Raw genomic sequence first — 19,775 nt, forward strand, 5'->3', positions numbered from 1 at the left:
ATTGACCCGATTTTACGCCATCTACCGTCATCTCTGTAAAAACATTTTTAAATTTAAAGGGAAAGATGGCGCTGGGATCGATGATGTGTCATTGAGTAAATTTATTAAAATTTCCGTATCGTGTGTTCTGCTGAACGTTGCACGTATAATAATCTAAATTAACCTACTGGTGAGTAAAATTCCATTGTGCATTTCACATATTAAGTGATGATGGAGGGAAATGTAACTATTAATTGTGTTCTAAAAATGGCATAATTGTATTTTTTTTTTCAGTTCATGGAAGGACCTTGTATTATACAGCTTACACAGTGTCTTTAGTTTTTTGTTGTAATAATGTTGTTGTAGTAGTATTAAGATACACTTAATAATAACAGTATTTACACTTATGTGATAAGTATTTACCATGGCAAGAAGCTATATTTTAACCCTGTTTGTACAAGGGTAAACTTTTTCGTGTACAGGAATATTTGCCTACAGTGATCCCTGAAAACAGGATCAAGTTACGAAAATTATCCTTCTTGGCAGAAGGTAAGGTAATAGTTAAGAACAGACTGAGGTAAAAAAAAAAAGTAGGTAACAGACAGTTCTTGCCGTTGTACTGAGGGTGTTTTTCTAGGAATATCTGTTTTTTATGTCGTATGGGAAGAATAATAATGTGCCCTTGTACTTAGTGTATGACTATGTGTGTGGGGGGGATTTGAAAACACATATCACATGTCCCGTGCACGAGGATACTTCTTACTGTTACACTAACTACAGAAATGATTCTATATCATGTACAAGTGGTAATAGAACACACAATAAATCCAAATCATGTTGTATTCACACTCCAACACGGAGTGAGAATACACCGTGATCTGCGTTTATGTGTTGTATTACCACTTCTACATAAAATAGAATCATTTTTGTAGGTAGTGCAACAGTAAGAAGTATCCACGTGCACGGGACATGTGATATGTGTTTTCAAATCTCCCCACAGCCATACCCCCACACACATAGTCATACACTAAGTACAAGAGCACATTATTATTCTTCCCATACGACATAAAAAACAGATATTCCTAGAAAAACACCCTCAGTACAACGGCAAGAACTCAGTCTGTTACCTACTTTTTAACATCCTAGATAGTCAATGAATAATTCCTGAAAGTATGGCGTTTCTCGTCCTTCCCTAAACGGGAAGTACGGCTCCTTAACTATAACCGAAGGGAATATTCCGTTCAAATGTTAGGTTTATATCAGAAGTAAATTTTTTCAATAAAAAGTATACGAGGTGCAACAATTTAGAGAATAAAGCATACCGCAGATGTAAGCAGGGTGTTTCACTTAACGGATTACTTAAAAAATATAAATTCTCAATTTTTGGTACTCTTACATAGTTATTTTGTGTCGTTGGTGTCCTCTGTGCAGATTCATGTTAGGAGAGCCTAATCGTTACGAATTTAAATTAGTGGTGGGCACCAAAACCGGTTTTTCGGTTGTTAGAAAAACCGGTTCGGTTTTCTGCGAAACCGGTTATCGGTTTTCTTCAAAACCGATTCCGTTTTTTTAAAAAAAATTGTTCTATTTCTGACCAGAATGGTGTTTCGTTGTTCTTCGGAAATCGAATCCATTTCCACAGAAATAGTCTTATGTGTTTTCGAAAAGTTTTCACCGGAACCAGTTTCGGTGAAAACCGGACCGGTTTTGGAGAAAACCGAAACGTCGGTTTTTCGGGTTTCGGTTTTTATAAAAACCGGTTTTGCCCATCCCTAATTTAAATACAGCCTTCGGACATACGCCGTAAGAAGTACAGTGCAAGAAACACTAAGCAAAATGTGCTAGTTGCCATTAAGAACCAGGAATTGCATCTGACCAAGTCAGTGTGGGGACTTAGCATGTGGGCCCGTAGTGAGTGCATCTGTAGAGAGCAGGTGCGTTAGAGACGATGAGTATTCGCGTATACTAGGATTTTACAAAACAGTAATTTTGAATTCGGATGCTTAGTTCTTTTTCCTCTTCTAAGCTTTTTTCCCAGTTAGCTGGATCGGCTTTTCGGATCACTGTCCACCTGTCAATATCATGTGCCATATACGCTGTGACACCACACTGCATCGTATCGTTCTTAATAGGGATGGCCAGAACCGGTTTTCGGGTCTGAACGGATCCGGTTCCGGAACCGGTTTTTCGGATCCAGCTCTGGAACCGGTTCTTCGGATCCAGGTCTAGAACCGGTTCTTCGGATCCAGATCTGGAACCGGTTCCGCTGGAACCGAAACTTTGTGACCATCCCTACGCTAAAACCGAGCTGCTGGCAAGCTGTGAACAGTATGCTACATGAAATGGTGGAAGCGACAGGCAGGCACCCAGGCGGCGGCAGCTTGTCTCATTTGGCTAAATAAACTGGGTAACTGGCAAACTCATTGGTTAAACAGGCAAACTGGCCAACTCATTTCGCTAAACACCCACTGGTGGACCAAATTTTTTTTTTTCTGGGGGCACAAGCGGGTCTGGGCGGGGAAGGCACAAGCGCATGGTCCTCTTTGCATTATTTTTGAAGGTGAACTTTATCCCTCCTTTACGGGTCTTTGGGGGCTTTCGGATCCAGGTTCCTAAGATCCGGTTCTGGAACCGGGTTTTCAGATCCAGATCTGGAACCGGTTCCTAAGATCCGGTTCTGGAACCGGTTTTTCAGATCCAGATCTGGAACCGGTTCTTAAGATCCGGTTCTGGAACCGGGTTTTCGGATCCAGGTCTGGAACCGGTTCCTAAGATCCGGTTCTGGAACCGGGTTTTCGGATCCAGGTCCGGAACCGGTTCTGAAAACCGGATCTCCGAGAACCGGTTCCACCGGGACTTTGTGGCCATCCCTAGTTCTTAACACACCTTGCCACTTCTTTGACCGGCCTCGGGCTTGTTTCCCCACTCACTTCTATAGCATCTGCTCGGTGAGATAAGTACTTCAAAGGTCTTCTATTTACGTGCCCAAACCATCTCACTCTACTTTCTTGCAGTTTTTCTACTACTCGTCTCACCTTTTCTGTTAGGGGGACGCGGTGGCTCAGTGGTAGAGCGTTCACCTCCGGTGCATGAGGTCCCCGGTTCGATCCCATCTCGCGCCGTGTGGACTTTGTGGTGGACAAACACCGTGCTCGTGGGTTTTCTCGGGGTTCTCCCGTTTCCTTCCACTTTATTCATTCTTTTCTCATCGCCGTCTCCTTTAGCCTAACCGGCATAATTGTGGGACGTAAAACAATTTTTTTTTTTTTTTTTTTTTTTTTTTTCACGTTTCCTGTTCTCTGGATCACTTCATTTATAATTTTGTCCTTACGCGTCACTCACACATCGACCGTAACATCTTCGTCTCTGCAACATGCAACTTTTGTTCCTGTCTCGCCTTCGTCGTCCAACATTCCGCTCCGTATAATAAGGCTGTTAAACTTTTCCTTTAAGACGTATTGGCACCCTACGGTCACACAACACTCCTGCTCCTTCTCTCCATTTCGTCCAACCGCTGCTAATTGTGCTGTTTACATCATCTTCTATTCCTGCATTTTCTTACAGAATTGATCCCAAGAACTTGAATTCCTTCGAACTAACCACCTATTTTTCTTCAAGCTGTATTCTTGTATCCTCGATTACATTTTTCCTGAAAGAACAATGTAAATACTAGTCTTAGTTCTCCTAATTCTAAGCCCATTGCTCTCCAATGCTCCTCTCCAGCATCTAATTTCTCTTGCAGTGCTGCCTTGGTCTCACTTATCAGCACGATGTCATCCGCAAATAGCATATTCCAACGTGCTAACTCTTTGATATCTTTTGTAAGTTCGTCCATCACAATTGCAAAAAGGTATGGGCTAAGACTAAATCCCTGATGGAGTCCTACTTCAACTGCGAACTCTTCCTTTATTCCGAACGCGCTCTTCATCACTCCTGTCCCACATTCAATGCATATCTTAAATTACACAGATGTATGGTTCGGAACACACTCTTCTTGTTCAGTGCCCACTAAGATCCCGTGGCACTCTATCATACGCATTCTCTAGGTCGATGAAAACCATATAAAGGTCCTTCGGTTATTCTCTGCGCTTTTCCATTAGCATCTTAAGTGCAAATATTGCAGCCGTTGTCGCTCGTCCTAACTTGAAATCAAATTGGTTCTCTGTTATTTCAGTCTCTTCTCTCAATCTTGCTTCTATCACTCTCCCAGAGCTTCATTGCATGGCTCATAAATTTTATTCCTCTGTAGTTGACACGTTTTTGCACATCTTCTTTGTTTTTAAAAAGCGGTACGATGTAATTGTTTCTCCATACGTTGGGCATATTTCCTATTTCCAATATCCTATTAAAAAGTTGAGTAAATCACTGTATTACTTCTTTACCTAAACTTTTCCATGCTTGGATAGGGAGATTATCGGTCCTGGAGCTTTAGCACTTTTCACCTTTTTCATGGCATTTTGTACTCCAGGCTTTCCAATGCTCCTATATTTTCTGCATTTTAACGAAATCTCTCGTATTTTTGTGGAATTGCTACTTCACTTGTCAAAATAACATAAGGAAATAAGGTGGGGGTGGTTGGAGGGCCTTTGTCTCCACACTAGGGTGGTTGAATGGAGACTCTTTTGTGTTTCGTTCTTTCCTGCTTATTGTATAAAGATAATTACACCCAGCAATATACAGTCAGCGCAAAAAAGTATTCACACACCTACAAAATGGAGCAAAAAATAAACTAGTTTCGTCATATTCATTAAGAAGTTTTATAGAGTAGTGATTTTAAAGATTTATAAATAATTTATTTAGGTGTATCAATACGTTTTGCACTAATTGTAGGCAAATAATTGTAGAATATGTTACACACAGTCAAATCTTACCTTAAAAGCGCCACCTGCAGAATGTTTACAGTTTAGATTTAATTTAGTGATGAAATTATTTACATCTTGGAGACGTATACTTACAAACACCGATTTTCGGATAAAATCCTGTTTATACTTCCTTATGGTCGTTGCTTAGTACTGGTGGGCTATATACGAAAACACTAAGAAACACGTATAAAATTTTGCAGCGAGATAATTACCCATTTAGTTATATTTAAAGTAGAATATGTTCATATAACGATTGGTGTGATTTCCATGTGATTTTTTTTTTTTTTTTTTAATTTATTATTTCTGCCTATTGGATAATTGAAATGTTTCTTCCAATTGGTAGAAATATTGTTATATGAGTTCTTTGTTCCTTGTTCTTTCAAAATGTTCCAGGAAATAACTGAAATGATCCTTTTTCACAGCTTCAGGAAACCTATATTTTTTCGTCGTGATTTTCTATATTTTTCTTCGTTAGCATTGGAAAGTCTGCTACTCCTACTATAGTCATATGCCAAACGAGTCCCTGATTCGTGTATGAATTTTCGCATATTTCTCTCGGGTTTTCTTCATTGAGAGAAGTTTCTGGAAATACTCCTTCTGCTTTTTTTTTAGTCTTCTCACTTGTCACAACCTCGTTATTTTCGTACTTGATGCAGCGCACATGCGAAAAATCTTTCTTTTCCCTCTGTCTTACCTTCGAAAGCTTGTATATCTCTTTTCTCCCTGTTTTATTTTCCAAGGTATCGTACAACTCATCGTAAGCCTTGCCTTTTGCTACACTAACCACCTTCTTTGCATTCTTCTTCGCTTGTTTGTAATCGATCAGATATAGTTGGCTGTCAGAGTTCTGCCATTTTTGTATCGTTTCTTCTTCATAGCTGTCTGAACTACTTTATTCCACCACCATATCTCCTTATCAATGAGGACTGTTCCTTTTGTTTCTCCCACAATGTTTCTTTCTGTTTCCCTGAGTGCTACTGATACTCTGGTCCACTCCTCTTCCATGACCAACTCTTCTTCCTTTATTTGCAGTCGGATGTGGTAATTTCCTTTCGAATCTTTTCAGCACTGTTCCATCTAGTTTCCACTACTTCGTTTGAACAGGAACATTTTGTCGTTTTCTTCCTACCTTTTCTTTGATGAAGATACCGGCTACTACGAGGCGGTGTTGCTCCGTTAGACTTTCACCTGGTATTACTTTGCAATCCTTCGCATCAGATAGATTTTTGCTTCTTCATAAGATGAAGTCTTATCTAAGACCTTGCGGTGACACTCTTATATGTAATAATGTGTACTTACTGTGTGAGTACCATGTAGCACGAGTTGGTTTTTGTTTCTGTTGTGTTGTAGTTGGTATGCGATATATATTTGTATTCATAACGATTAAGCTTTTCTAAAGTGAGTTGCACCTAGGAATGAAACTCCTCCCATAAAAAGCAGTTGATAAGGTACTAGGAACCATTGCCAAATGAAGAAATTACACCAAATCATGAATTCAAGTATTCCATACGACTGTAGCGGAATGTGTTATGTAAGATTATCAGGAGGATGGAAAGAGTTATGTAATTAAAAAGGGGTAGTACGGCGGTTCAGTGGGAGAGCGCTTTGGTGCGAGAGATCCCCAGTTTGATTCCAGACATTATTAGCTTCTGGTGGACAATATCGTGTACGTGTGTTTTCTCGAGGTTCCCACTTTTTCCGTCATAATCATCCCCTTTCATTAATGATCCGTCTCTGTAGACTACAGGCCATAAACGAGAACACATACACACAGAAACGAATCTTTCGTAACCAAAACTTGTGCGGTAAAGTTTGCAAATTGCAAACCAGTACTAAAAGACTATGTGAAATATAGCTGAAGAATATGTGACAATAGTGAGAAGTGGAAAAGTCTGTACTGTAGCGACGAGCGTGCTACTGTGCGAGAGAACACAAAAGGTCCAAAAGCAAGATTATCAATATATAAGGGAATAAAGATTATATAATGTTAATTAGAGCAAAATTGACTGAATAATACTCTAACTCTCTCTACTAATCGCCTGCTCTCATTAAGTAATTCACCCTTATACACACAGATTGGTGAGACAAGAAAAAAATCCATTAGAGATTTGGGTAACAGTTTTATATTTATTTTGAGTCAAATTTTCCCAAGAACTTCAACCTCGAAAACGTGTGCCATGCTTGCAATGGTGGACAAACACCATGTGCGTGCATTTTCTCGGGATTTTTCCGTTTCCTCTTACTTTCTTCATTCCACCGTTTGTTTATTGTTACCATCGCTGGATACGGATAGCCTCTTAAATAGATGGAAAGATTTCTTTGACGATTTGCTGAACACGCAGCCAAAAACTAATGTGCGTGAGAAAAGGAGATACACACCGCAGAACCGTATATTCCAGAACCCAATCGAATAGAAGTGGAAGCCGCTATAAACAAATTAAAGAAACACAAATCTCCGGGTGTAGATGAAATTCCGGCTGAGTTAATTTTAGCTGGAGGCGAAAAGTTGTGGAACAAGATACACAAACTCATTCTCCTTATCTGGAACAAGGAAGAATTGCCACAAGAGTGGAAAGAATCAATCATTGTTCCAATTCACAAGAAAGGCGACAAAACTGACTGTAATAATTATCGAGGCATTTCTCTTCTGTCAACATCCTATAAAATCCTTTCAAATATTCTGTTAGCAAGATTGACCCCATACGCAGATGAAATTATTGGAGATTATCAGTGCGGATTTAGACGAAATCGATCAACTATCGACCAAATATTTACCATTCGCCAAATACTCGAAAAGAAGTGGGAATACAATACCCCGGTACATCAACTATTTATTGATTTTAGAAAGGCTTACGACTCGGTTAGGAGAGAAACATTATACAACGTTCTTACAGAACTTGGAATACCGAGAAAGCTAATTAGATTAATTAAGATGTGTTTAAGTGAATCCCAAAGCAAAGTCCGGGTAGGAAAATTTTTGTCCACGAGCTTCCACGTCGAAAATGGCCTGAAACAAGGAGATGCGTTGTCGCCATTATTATTTAACTTTGTGCTGGAATACGCCATAAGGAAAATCAAAGATAGCAACCAGGGCCTAGAGTTGAACGGCATTCACCAGGTTATGGCATATGCTGATGATGTAAATTTAATAGGGGATGATAGGAGAACAGTAGAAATAAATGCAGAGGTCTTATTAAACACTTGCAGGGACATGGGTTTAGAAGTAAATGCAGAGAAAACTAAATACATGGAAGTGCGTCGGGACCGTAATACGGCAAATTGTGGAGGCGTTAAAATATTAAATAATGCTTTTGATAAAGTGGATACTTTCAGATATTTAGGATCAATATTAACAGACGAAAATCATATTCACGGAGAAATTAAATGTCGACTAAAAGCAGGGGATTCGTGTTATTATTCGGTTCAAAATCTCTTGTCGTCGCGAATTCTGTCGAGGAATTTGAAGCTTAAAATATATAAAACGATAATCATGCCTGTTGTTCTGTATGATTGTGAAACATGGTCGCTTACTCTGAGGGAAGAACATAGACTGAAAGTATTCGAGAACAGGATCCTGAGAAGAATATTGGGACCCAAGAGAAACGAGAATGGGGAATGGCGGAAACTTCATAACGAGGAACTACATAGTTTATACGGTTTACCCAACATTGTTAGGGTCGTCAAGTCTAGGAGGCTTAGGTGGGCAGGTCATGTAGCTAGAATGGAAGAAAGTAGAAACGCTTTCAAAGTCTTGACTGGTAGACCCATAAGAAAACGACCATTAGGAAGACTTAGGCGCAGATGGGAGGACAATATTAAGATGGATCTCGCAGAGATAGGAATACAAAGTAGAAACTGGATGCAATTAGCTAAGGATAGAAGTCAGTGGAGAGCTTTTGTGAACGCGGCACTGAACCTCCGGGTTCCATAGGCCATAGAGTTAGTTAGTTAGTTACCATCGCTGTCTCCCTTAGCCTCGGTGCGTAATCATGGGACGTTACAGTAAGAAAACAAAAAGGAACTTAAAGCCAATTTATACATGGTTTCAAATCAAGAGAACCCTGGAATTCACAGATCACCCACATCGCTCTGACTGTTGTCAACAAGCCATGAATCTAAGAAAACAAGAAACAACTCTCAGTTAGAAACAGAAAAAGAGATTGCCAAATGTCCCCTTTTCTCTAGATTTCTTTCAATCTTGAATCACTCTTTGTGTTAGTGTGTTCGGTTATAATTCGCTACAATGTCAATGTTTTTCCGACCTTGATTAAACAATAACACTCGTAACGAGCAACATTTGGATAAAAATCTGGAGCCCGGACCTTGTTCACCAAGAACTCCGACACATTTTAATCACACATATATTAATATTGAAATAATAATTATTATTATTGTTAGCAGTAGTAAAAGTAGTAACAGTAAAATGGTTATTGCAGATGCTTATCATATTGGTGGTTCTGACTTTGATTTCCAGGCACAATTTTCGTTATTGACTTCACATTTTGAGACAAATGTTTTTTTAATTAATTAATTTAAAAAGTAGTGAGTCTGGTGTAGAGATCCAGAAATAAAGGCGATGGAAGTCATACTTTGACATCTCCTACTAAAAGTTTTCTGGCTGGCCATACACATTCATAGGCTGTATCTCCAGGGAGTTTGTAATAATTGTCAACCACTAATACTAATAACAGTGGTACCCATCCTCCAAGTGCTTGGGCGCAGTCATTCCCCAAATTTACCATTACACTCAAAATAAGTAGAGGAGGATACCCTCTCCCTCCAGAAAAAGGAAAATTACGGATAAGAGTACGCATACTAATTTACATCCCTAGTAATAGGAGGGCTATTTAACTTGACAGTCAATACAAAATCAATCTACAGTAGATTTGCTTATGCCTCCCTCCACAGTTTTGCTCTTTCAATTAAAAGAGAATGCATTAATTGTCTATGACAATTAATTATTTTAAAATACTAAGTTCTCCTTTATAGGTGATGTTCTTAAAGGCATCATTAAGGTATAATTAAACCGACTTTGCTACTTTCAATGAAGGTGCCTTCCATTTAAGTTGAGGCAGAGCATGTACCATCACCATCTCAGATACTGTTGAAACTTTTTTTTTTTTTTTTTTTTGATAGCAACTAGACATGTTTTTAAGGGACCCATATTTTTTTTTGTTTTGTCTAAGAAAAAAAAATCCCGCCAAGTAATGAGCCATCAAAGACGGGGAGTACAATTTATGAATTGTAGAAAACATGGAAAATGGTCATCTTCGGAGCCTCACCATTCGGCTATGGAGGCAGGTAGAGTTATAATTCTTGTGGTATGTACACTCATGTCCAAAATTATTGTCGCATGTCTATAAATATGTTGTTTTAGAAATATAATTTGATAACGAAATCGCCCGGTATTTCTTATAATGTTTGTATGTGTATAATCGGCAAAGACATGTATGTGGCAAATTTCATGTCAAAAGAGCAGTAAATAAGAACAATAAAACGAAAATAAAACTTTCTTCTCCCTTTAGCAAGATTTTGGTTTATTCATTCTAATTTTCGTATTTATAATTATTTCCCTATGAAATTTACCACAAATATACATTTCCCGATTATACACATAGTATCGGTATTAAAACTACCCTGAAAAATCTTTATCAAATTATATTTTTACAAGAAAACAGTTATAGATATGTGACGATCATTTTGGACATGAGTGGACATAGGAATATAAATAAACTATATTTTATTATAGTTTGGTTTGCGCATGCGTGTCTTTTTGTATATAAATTAACAAATGAACGTCAGTTTATCTGAAAAGTCGAAGTTTGCGAATTTTTTTCGAGCACTTCAGGATCGAATTTTAAATTTCTGTTTTCTCGGTTGGTGAAACGTATTTACTCGCTTTCCGAAAAAAAAAAAAAAAAAAAAATTGTATCGCTTCTGTGTGCAACCGTTTCGTCGCAAAAAAATTCGAGAAATTGTCAGATTTTCAAAAATCGCCATTTCCTCGAAAACACCATTTTTTTTTTTTTTTTTTTTTTTTTAAATTCTGAAATTTTGCCAGATGGTTCAACTTTATATGAATAATAAACACACCAAATATCATTCTCGAGCAATGCTTCATGAATTAACTACAGCCTTTTGAAGTTTAGCGAAGTTTCATTAACTTTGATGTCAGTTGGCAACACCTGAAACAATAAAAGTGCAACAATTTGATGATGTTTGTGGTTCACATTCATTAAATAATGAACCAATTTTTTTTGACTGTTTTTTTATTATTTTGATCAAAAAGACTTTCTAAAATAGTAAAATGAACGTTCCCTCTACTCCTCCGTTTTCTTAAACCGAAGTAATCTAAGGTGGAAATTACGATAACGAACACAAATTTTAAGTTTACTTGAAACGGCCATCCAATAAATTCTGATGATCTATAGAAAGTCTGAACTATTATCTCAGTGATAATTTGGAATGCTCCAGACAAATCCCAATAAGTGCGATGTCATTACAGTGATCGAAAGTGGACAAAAAGGTCAAAAAAATCAAAACGTTTTCTTACGCGTTCCATCAAAGAAATTTACGGACTTTTTAAACAGAACAATCCCAGCATAACAATGGGTCACTTGAAATTTTATAGTATTCTACCAAAGTGGGGCATTTCTCAACCTGCGAGGGAAGTGTGTGTGTGTGTATTGTGCAAATTTTAAGTTAGCTGCTACTGTGTTGCAACAAATCAAGGTTGCAGCCTGTATTGAAGCTGTCATAAGTCACCTATTTTCTTTAGTAGTATGATCTGTAGAAAATGACAGCTGTCTTCAAGAATGTGGTGAATGTCCTGGAATAAAAGGAATAAGTGTGGAGTCTTTGATTATTGATCCTGATGAAAATGAAAGTCTTATGTACCCCATATTGGAAAACAATGATCTCGTTAATAAACTGTGCCACTTTCTATTTTCGTATCCTATGTTGCTGGTTTAACTATAAGAATCGTAATTCATGACTACATCAAGAAAATCCAAAGAGAATTAATTGGTACCGAAGAGCACCGTATATAATTTCAAGATACAAATCCTATTTTACTTCATGTAGCATTCGCTGAAAACTGGACTGTTATTCTGCAAAGTGATTATTCACAGTTATCACCGGAAAAACGAGCAAACTTATGGCAGTGGTATATTATTATGAAACAACTGACAGTTTTGTTGTAATAAGCGACGACAAAACACACGATTCGGCTCATGTACTTATAGCCATAGACAAGCTTTTAAAAATACTGGAAGAAAAGCGAAGATATAGGCTATAGAAAAAAAAAGTTCGAATACTTGAAAATAAGTGTCTACAATTTCCCAAACCATGTCCGTTATTTCTGATGGTGCTGCATTCCACTTTAAAAATCGCTTTCAGATGTTCGGGATGCAGGCAGGTCTGATAAAGCAGTGGTTTTTCAGTGAAACCGGCCGTGCAAGAATATCTGCGACGGTATTGGAGGGGGGGGGGGCGGGTAAAGAATGTGGCAACGTGGCATAACCTTATGCAAAAACACTTACACAGTATTAAAACTGCAGAAGAATTCGTGAGTATAGTGCAAGTACAAACTCTGGACATTACTCTCGTTTTGTTGTCTGGAACTGAATTCGACAATATTTGAGGAAAAAAAAAAATGCAAGCATGGGAAAGTGTGTGACCGGTAACTGGTATTCAATGAAGTCACCTTTGGCTTTCGGAAAATGGCGAAGTTTTTATGGCAGTAACGGGTCACCATGAACTAACTTCATGCTTCCCCCAGAAGCGAGCTTTTGCAATTCAAAGTGTAGATTTAAAAAGTCTGCAGTAAGGAACTTTTGTTACATGCATATATGATAACCAGTGGTGGATAGTGGGGCCGCTGTGGCTCAGTGGTAGAGCGTTCACCTCTGGTGCTTGGGGGTCCCGGCTTCGATCACAGCCCCCGCCAAGTGAACTTTGTGGTGGACAAACACCGTGTGCGTGTGTTTCCTCGGGGTTCTTCCGTTTCCTCCAACTTTCGTCATTCCACCATTTCATTCATTACTCATCATCACCGTCTCCTTTAGCCTAACCGGCATAACCGTGAAACTCAAAGATTTCATTTTTTTTTTTTTTTTTTTTTTTTTTTTTTTTTAATGTAAGGAATCATCTGAATTTATGACATCATGTACGTATACAGTTCATTAATATATATGTTGCTTTCGTGCTATTCTATAGCAATTTAATGGCTTCGGTATTCAAAATTTGTCACTTTTAAAGATTTCTATTTCACAAAACAGTTATTTATAATTTCAGATATAAGCCACGCTACTTCACTGGTAGAGCGCATTATCTTATGTGTGGGTTTTATAATGGACAGACCGTGTGCTGAGGTTTTCTCGGAGTTCTCCCTGTTCCGCAAATTCATATCATAATCATTACTGTGGGGACGATTCCCAACAAAGTAAGTTTGTGGTGAACAACATCGTGTACGTGTTTTTTTTTTCAGCGTTCCCTTCCACATTCTCATTTCCTCTTTTCCATCATCATCAGGCATAATTGTGGGACGTTAAACTAAAAGATTTCCTTTGATATTTTCACTTAGTCACCCTAGCAACCGTAATAAAATTGTACAGACAATTAGAAAGAAGTTCAATGGAAAATCTTGAGGAAAGAAAAATACACATGAATTCAACTAACATATATGAAAATAAGAATAAATTTTTAAATACTTATTTCAGACTTAACAAATAAATGTTTTGATGACTTTTGTACAAGAAATTGCGCAGAATTTAAGAGTGAAGATTTAAATGCAAAATGTGCAGCATATTAAAAGAATAAAATAAGTACGGAAACTTTGAAATGAAATTATTAGGCAAGAGCCGAATTATCTGAAATACTTTAAATAACACATTTATTTTACACAAAACAAAATTATTTTCTCATCCTAACTTTTGATTGTTAAAATTTTAACATAAATATAATCTGTTGCGTTTAACATTACACTAAAATTATATACATGGTCTTCCAAATTTGGAACATTGATCAAATGAAGATGTAACAAACAATATAAACTTATCCATTGCGGACTAAACACCATATTGCTGGAGGCTAGTCACATACTTGATGGTAAGGATACGTTGCGTACTTCTATATTGTATTATATCCGGAAAGAACGCGTTTTAATGAGATTTTGTAGATTTATGTATATATTTTCCCTTAGAAAAATCTCGTAGAACGAGTTTTTCTTTCCCCAAAACGGCTGTGGCTTCATTAACCATCCTACAATATAACGTGAATCATCTCAAGAGGATCTGATCACCAGCCCAAGATCCAGCAAAGAGGATACAGTCTCCCATTGTATTAGTTAAATTCTATGGTCATTGATTAGTTTAACAGTAGGGAACTTTTCTATGCCGGGTACAAAAGTTTATTATTGTTGAACAAATTATCTTCACATTTTGTTTTTACTCTTCCCACACTAATGTTTTCATGTCAAACAGATAACAATGTTATTTAGTGAACCAGAGCCTTTCTTTTTTCAACTGTGCCCTCGGAAAATATGTAAAACATACTTCAGCCCCACCCCCGTAATCCTCTTCCAGAGAAAACTTCTTTGGTTTTGATAAAAGGAGTGGGTGACCTCACCTGTGTTGTCAATTTTGTCATTCAATCGTTTGGTCTTGACGAATGAAGATAGTAGGCTACGTAAAATGGCTAACAAGACAGTGCACAGCGAAGCCTGTGAAGTAATTCAATGTGGCAACCCTGTCCACATCCAATCATTGAAGTATGTCTGCCGCAGCAACTCCGTCCTTTCTCTTTCGAAGGAGGAACGGGAAAACACATCGGCAGCAGCGCCAGCAGAGACATACTTGAAATATGAAGGGCCGCGGTGGCTCAGTGGTAGAGCGTTCACCTCTGGTGCCTGGGGTCTCGGGTTCGATCCCAGCCCCAGCCAAGTGAACATTGTGGTGGACAAACACCGTGTGCGTGGGTTTTCTCGAGGTTCTCCCGTTTCCTCCCACTTTCTTCATTCCACCATTTCATTCATTACTCATCATCACCGTCTCCTTTAGCCTAACCGGCATAACCGTGGGTTCATTCCCGTTGTGCCTACTTCCCGTTCTGCCTACAGACCCTCCAGCACTTTAAAGAAAATATTTTTAATTATCTTATCTCTAGGCAGAACGGTAATTCCCGTTGTGCCTACTCTTTCGAGACGGGGAATTATGTGCAGGGAGGAATTTTTGTAGGGAATATTTCTTTAGTATTTCTAAAAGCTTCTGTAAAAACAACCACCACCTCTACAAGTTTCATCATACATGGAAAATTGGTTGACTCAGTTGCAAGAATGTTAGACATTGTATGTGAAACAAATATTAAAAAAAAAAAAAAAAAAAAAAAAAAATATCAAGCAATTTCAGAACAAAATTTTATTTGGGTTTCCAGTAGTTTACCTCCAGCATGCTAAGACTTGCAGTACTAAAAAATGCCACAGTTCACATCCCCAAGACATGTCTGGCCAACTATTAAACAAACAACGCAAGAGGATGCATAAGGCGGCCCTTTTGAAAAAAAAGAGCCTTTGTCTTTTACATCACTGCTCCTTCTTTGGCATTACCTTAACAGGTAATTTGTCTTCTAACACGATTCTATACTACATGCAATGTTACATATACTTATATTGTCAATGTAAATACTACATATCGTCAATGTTAATACCATATATCGTTAATATAGCCAATATATTTAAAACATCTCACCATCACTGTTCTAAATGCAAACAGTATGCAACTGCATCTGTGTAAGCCACCAAGTCTATTACATGTGATTCCAGACGTGCCTTCAATGATTTTATTTTTTGTTCAATTCGCTTATATTTCAGCTTTGGTTCCTTCGGCTTTTTTCCTACCTCCAACATCAGCATACAAGCTTCATTCTCACTCTGTTCTTGCTGCAACAGCTGTACAAATGTAAAAATATTTGGATGTTCTCTTGTAAGTTTTCTGTTTAATTTAGAGTGCCAGCCCTCTACAACATTATTTGTTCTTCCCTCAACATTATCATATTGGTTCCATATATCTCTGGAAAAGAGAGAAACATTAATTACATAAAACAAATCAAAGCTTGACAATAGACATTCAACAACGATTGGAAGTTGCATGTTAACGTCTGTCGTAGATAACGTTAAGGATAACGTCTGTTGTTTGTTGTTAGTAACACGGTAAATTTATAAGTATTCAGTTTTGTAATCATTACACTAGTATAGAGTTAATTTCAGATCTCTGGTATGAGCAGATTAAAATTTCGTATTGGCATGCAGATCTCAGAAATGATTTTTTATGGAATGAGAATAATAATTACGCTTACCACACTCCATTAAAGACACTATGCACCATTTCATATCCAGACACTTCTGAGCTCACAATTGTAGAACACATAGGCAATACAACAATGACAAACGAAACTAATGGAAAAACATAAAGGACTAAAATGACCGAATGAGTAGGCCTATATATGAAATACTAATCACTGCTAACGTAGATTTCGTTTCCCAAACGAAAACCACATATATTTGAAAAAAAAAAAAAAAAAATCAAACGAAAAACAGATAGTGAAATAGCGTAGAAAATAAGGTAACTACTATATCGTACTTACTTTGTGAAAATGGCGTCTGCATCGTCCAGCCATGTTTCGACTAAATAGTCATGAAACTTCTCTGCGTTTTGTACTTCCGGGGCATTTTCCTGGAGATGCAGGAACATGTCACCCACTTGCTCCACTGGCACAAGTGGTAGTGCAGCAGCACGTCTTATCCACTTCCTGACCTCTTTGTCTTCTTCATAAAAAGTGGACAACCCCAATGACTGAACTTTCCTCCATAAACATTGGGTGTAATGGAAGAAACACCCACGAATGGCTGCATCCGGAAAAACACCAGTAACGGCATTGATTACCGCTCTTTCAAAGTCTATAATCACTGTAGTAGGATTAAAGGAAAGACCATTTGCAGAAGCCGCATCTTTAATGAGAAGCAGCATCCTACGATAGTCTTCCTCTTTCTTAGAAGGCAATAAACAAAATAGAAACGGAAAAGTCTGCCCCAAATATGTCCCATGTATGGTGTACAGCTGCTGATATATACGGGGAGCTGCTTTAAAAGTACCATCCATCCAAACTGTCTTTGTGGTTGAAAGCTTCCGTAAATTTCCGGTTGTCCCAAAGACCTGCAGAATATAATATTAATATTTAGCTCCCCTAATATATTGATAATTATTAGTGTATTAGCTAATTAACATATTAACAAACTTATTAAATTCAAACAAAATATATATTTAATATTGAATTTTCAGACATGCTGCAAGCTTGAAGTGTGATGACCAGCATACTTAATTCTAGCTAAAAATTTAAGGATGCATACTTGAATGTTAAAGTTATCTAAAGCTCGTGCCCAGAATATAATACAATTGAAATCCCTTATTTGAATCAGTTAATTGTATTAGTACACCTCTGGCTCCAAAACTAAACTTTGAGGATCCCATTAAGTAAATTCAAACTAGATGATATTAATTAATGTCTGTAAACTTAACACTGCTAACATTAAGTACTTTACGAAAGTTATTGTAATTAAAATTGAATAATAATAAATTCAGTTACCAATAATCGATCAGAATCAACACCATCATCAATTAAGAGAAATTCCTCTCCTGTTAATGTCTGTCTCCACCTGCCCTCTAACCTAATACAATTTCTTGTTGTGGGAAGTTCAGGCCTTTCTGCGCTTCTACAGTTATACAGGGTATGTTTAATTCCCTCAAATGTTGGCAAAGCGGCTGCAACCTCTTCCTGTATCCCTTCCTTTGCAATCACTTCTCTGAAGATAGAAACAAATGAAATAAATAAAAAAAATACATGAATAGTTTCGTTAAAATTTACCTGCAAAATACATTCATCTGACTAGTGCAATAAGCTTGAAGTCAAAACTTGTAAACTGAGATTATTTGTACTGCTAACTTGAACTTGTATCACACGACTAGCGAGATACTAGGCCACTACCTTCAAGAAACTGACTTCAGTTTACCCAGATCAACTATTTGGTGTCTCTTAACGTAATGTTAAAAAACGAAAGAAAAAAGTAGTTAATTTTTAACTAGAAGATAGAACTAACCAATAAAATAACTACTCATTTAAAAAGAAAATTTAGTCTTACCTGTAAACTTTTGGAACTGCATCTACAGGATTCTCGGACACTTTACACTTCATCCTGTCTATTAAGCATCTTGCTTCAATTTTGCTCCTTTCTGTTTCATGAGAGTGTACTCCACTCTTTGATAAAACATCGTCACCCAAAACAACAACTGTCGCTTTGCACCCACGTGTACATTTCCAATATGTCTTTTCTTTACTACGTCTATTAATCCGGTATAAGAACCCTTCGTACGCGAGCACTTTCCCCCCGTATTTCGAACTGACAAATTCTGCCATTCTGTGCTGCTTACTATTCCTATTGATACTTATAAAGTGACAGATTAAAAATTTGAATTGAATTTTATACAGATTACTGAAAATAGAAGTATGTATGATATTATGGCATATAGTATAGAATCACGTATAGAAGACAAATCAGCTGATAAGGTGATGCCGAAAAAGTAATTTTAATGTAGGAGACTAAGACCCAACTTAGAATGTTGGAGATGAACTACTGGAAAACTGAATAAAATTTTGTTGTGAAATGACTTGATATTAGACCGAAATAAGTTTATTTTCTTGTAACTGAATCAATTAATTTTCCATTTCTCTGTAAGTATTAAAAAAACACATCTCTACTAAAGTAGACGTGAATAACGCTGCTAATAACAAAACTATACCTAGTCATTTTTTCTGAGAAGAGCAAGTAAGATAACATTTAAAATATATGATGAAATTTAAAGGAATAGTTATTCTTCTTACAGAATCTATTAGAATTACTAAAGAAAAAATCCCTAGAAAAGATCCCTCCCTGCACAGAATTCCCCGTCTCGAAAGAGTAGGCAGAACGGGAAGTAGGCACAACGGGAATTACCGTTCTGCCTACAGATAAGATCATTAAAAATATTTTCTACAAAGTGCTGGAGGGCCTGTAGGCATAACGGGAAGTAGGCACAACGGGAAGACACCTAACCGTGGGACGTAAAACTCAAAGATTTCATTTCATTTTTGAAATATGAAGGTTCTAATAGAATACATTGTCGAATATTAATAAAGTTTGTACTCAACAAAACATGTGAAGTTAAAAATAGGAATCTTAACCGTAGATACTTAAGCGACTTCTTGTTTTCATTAGTAGTAATCCTTTGGAAATCATTGTTGGTTATAGCATCACATTACCTTATCGCTAACATTTCTGTATTCTAAGGAGAAAACAACACAAATATAGAAGATTAAAGGAAACTCAGAACATGTAATTTTAAACAATCAACTGTTATTTCTGTAGTAAAGAGAGGGAGCACGGTGGCTCAGTGGTAGAGCGCTTACCTCTGGTGCATGGAATCCGTGGTTCGATCCCCGGCCAAGTAAGTTTGTGATGGACAACATTGTACCCGTGGGGTTTCTCAGGGTACTCCCGTTTCCTCCCACTTTCTCATTCCATTAATTCTTCCGTCATCATTCACTTGCTTTAATCATCGTATCCCTTCGCCTAAAGGACATAATCGTGGGACGTTAAACTCAAATATTTCATTATAGTAAAAAAGTACATTCATAATTAATAAAAAGAAAATTTTATTTTATTTTTTCTATACATTTCACCTAATATATAGTTTCTCAACATTTGATGGCGTAATGAGATTCTGAGAAGTGACCTGGGTTGCCCGTGAGTTGCCTGGAACTGCTGAAAAAGTTGAGTGAATACCTGCAGTATAGTACAGTACAAATTATTATAAACGTATCCGTCATTGACCCAAAATCGGTTTA

At 37.3% G+C, this 19,775-nt stretch overlaps 1 protein-coding gene across 2 annotated transcripts in view; it reads left to right on the forward strand.

Annotated features, from left to right (window-relative positions):
- Positions 1-21: 21 nt before the first annotated feature.
- Ykt6 (YKT6 v-SNARE homolog) overlaps positions 22-19,775 on the forward strand; it is a 59,162-nt gene continuing 39,408 nt past the window's right edge. Inside the window, exon 1 of one of the 2 annotated variants that reach the window (XM_081737205.1) lies at positions 22-169. The gene's annotated coding sequence lies outside the window, so the exon portion shown is untranslated. The remainder of the gene's footprint in view (positions 170-19,775) is intronic. The other variant, XM_081737204.1, reaches the window with a different exon arrangement.

The sequence above is a fragment of the Thermobia domestica genome, chromosome 13 (assembly GCF_964235325.1).
Source record: "Thermobia domestica chromosome 13, izTheDome1.hap1.1, whole genome shotgun sequence".
Classification (NCBI taxonomy): domain Eukaryota; kingdom Metazoa; phylum Arthropoda; class Insecta; order Zygentoma; family Lepismatidae; genus Thermobia; species Thermobia domestica.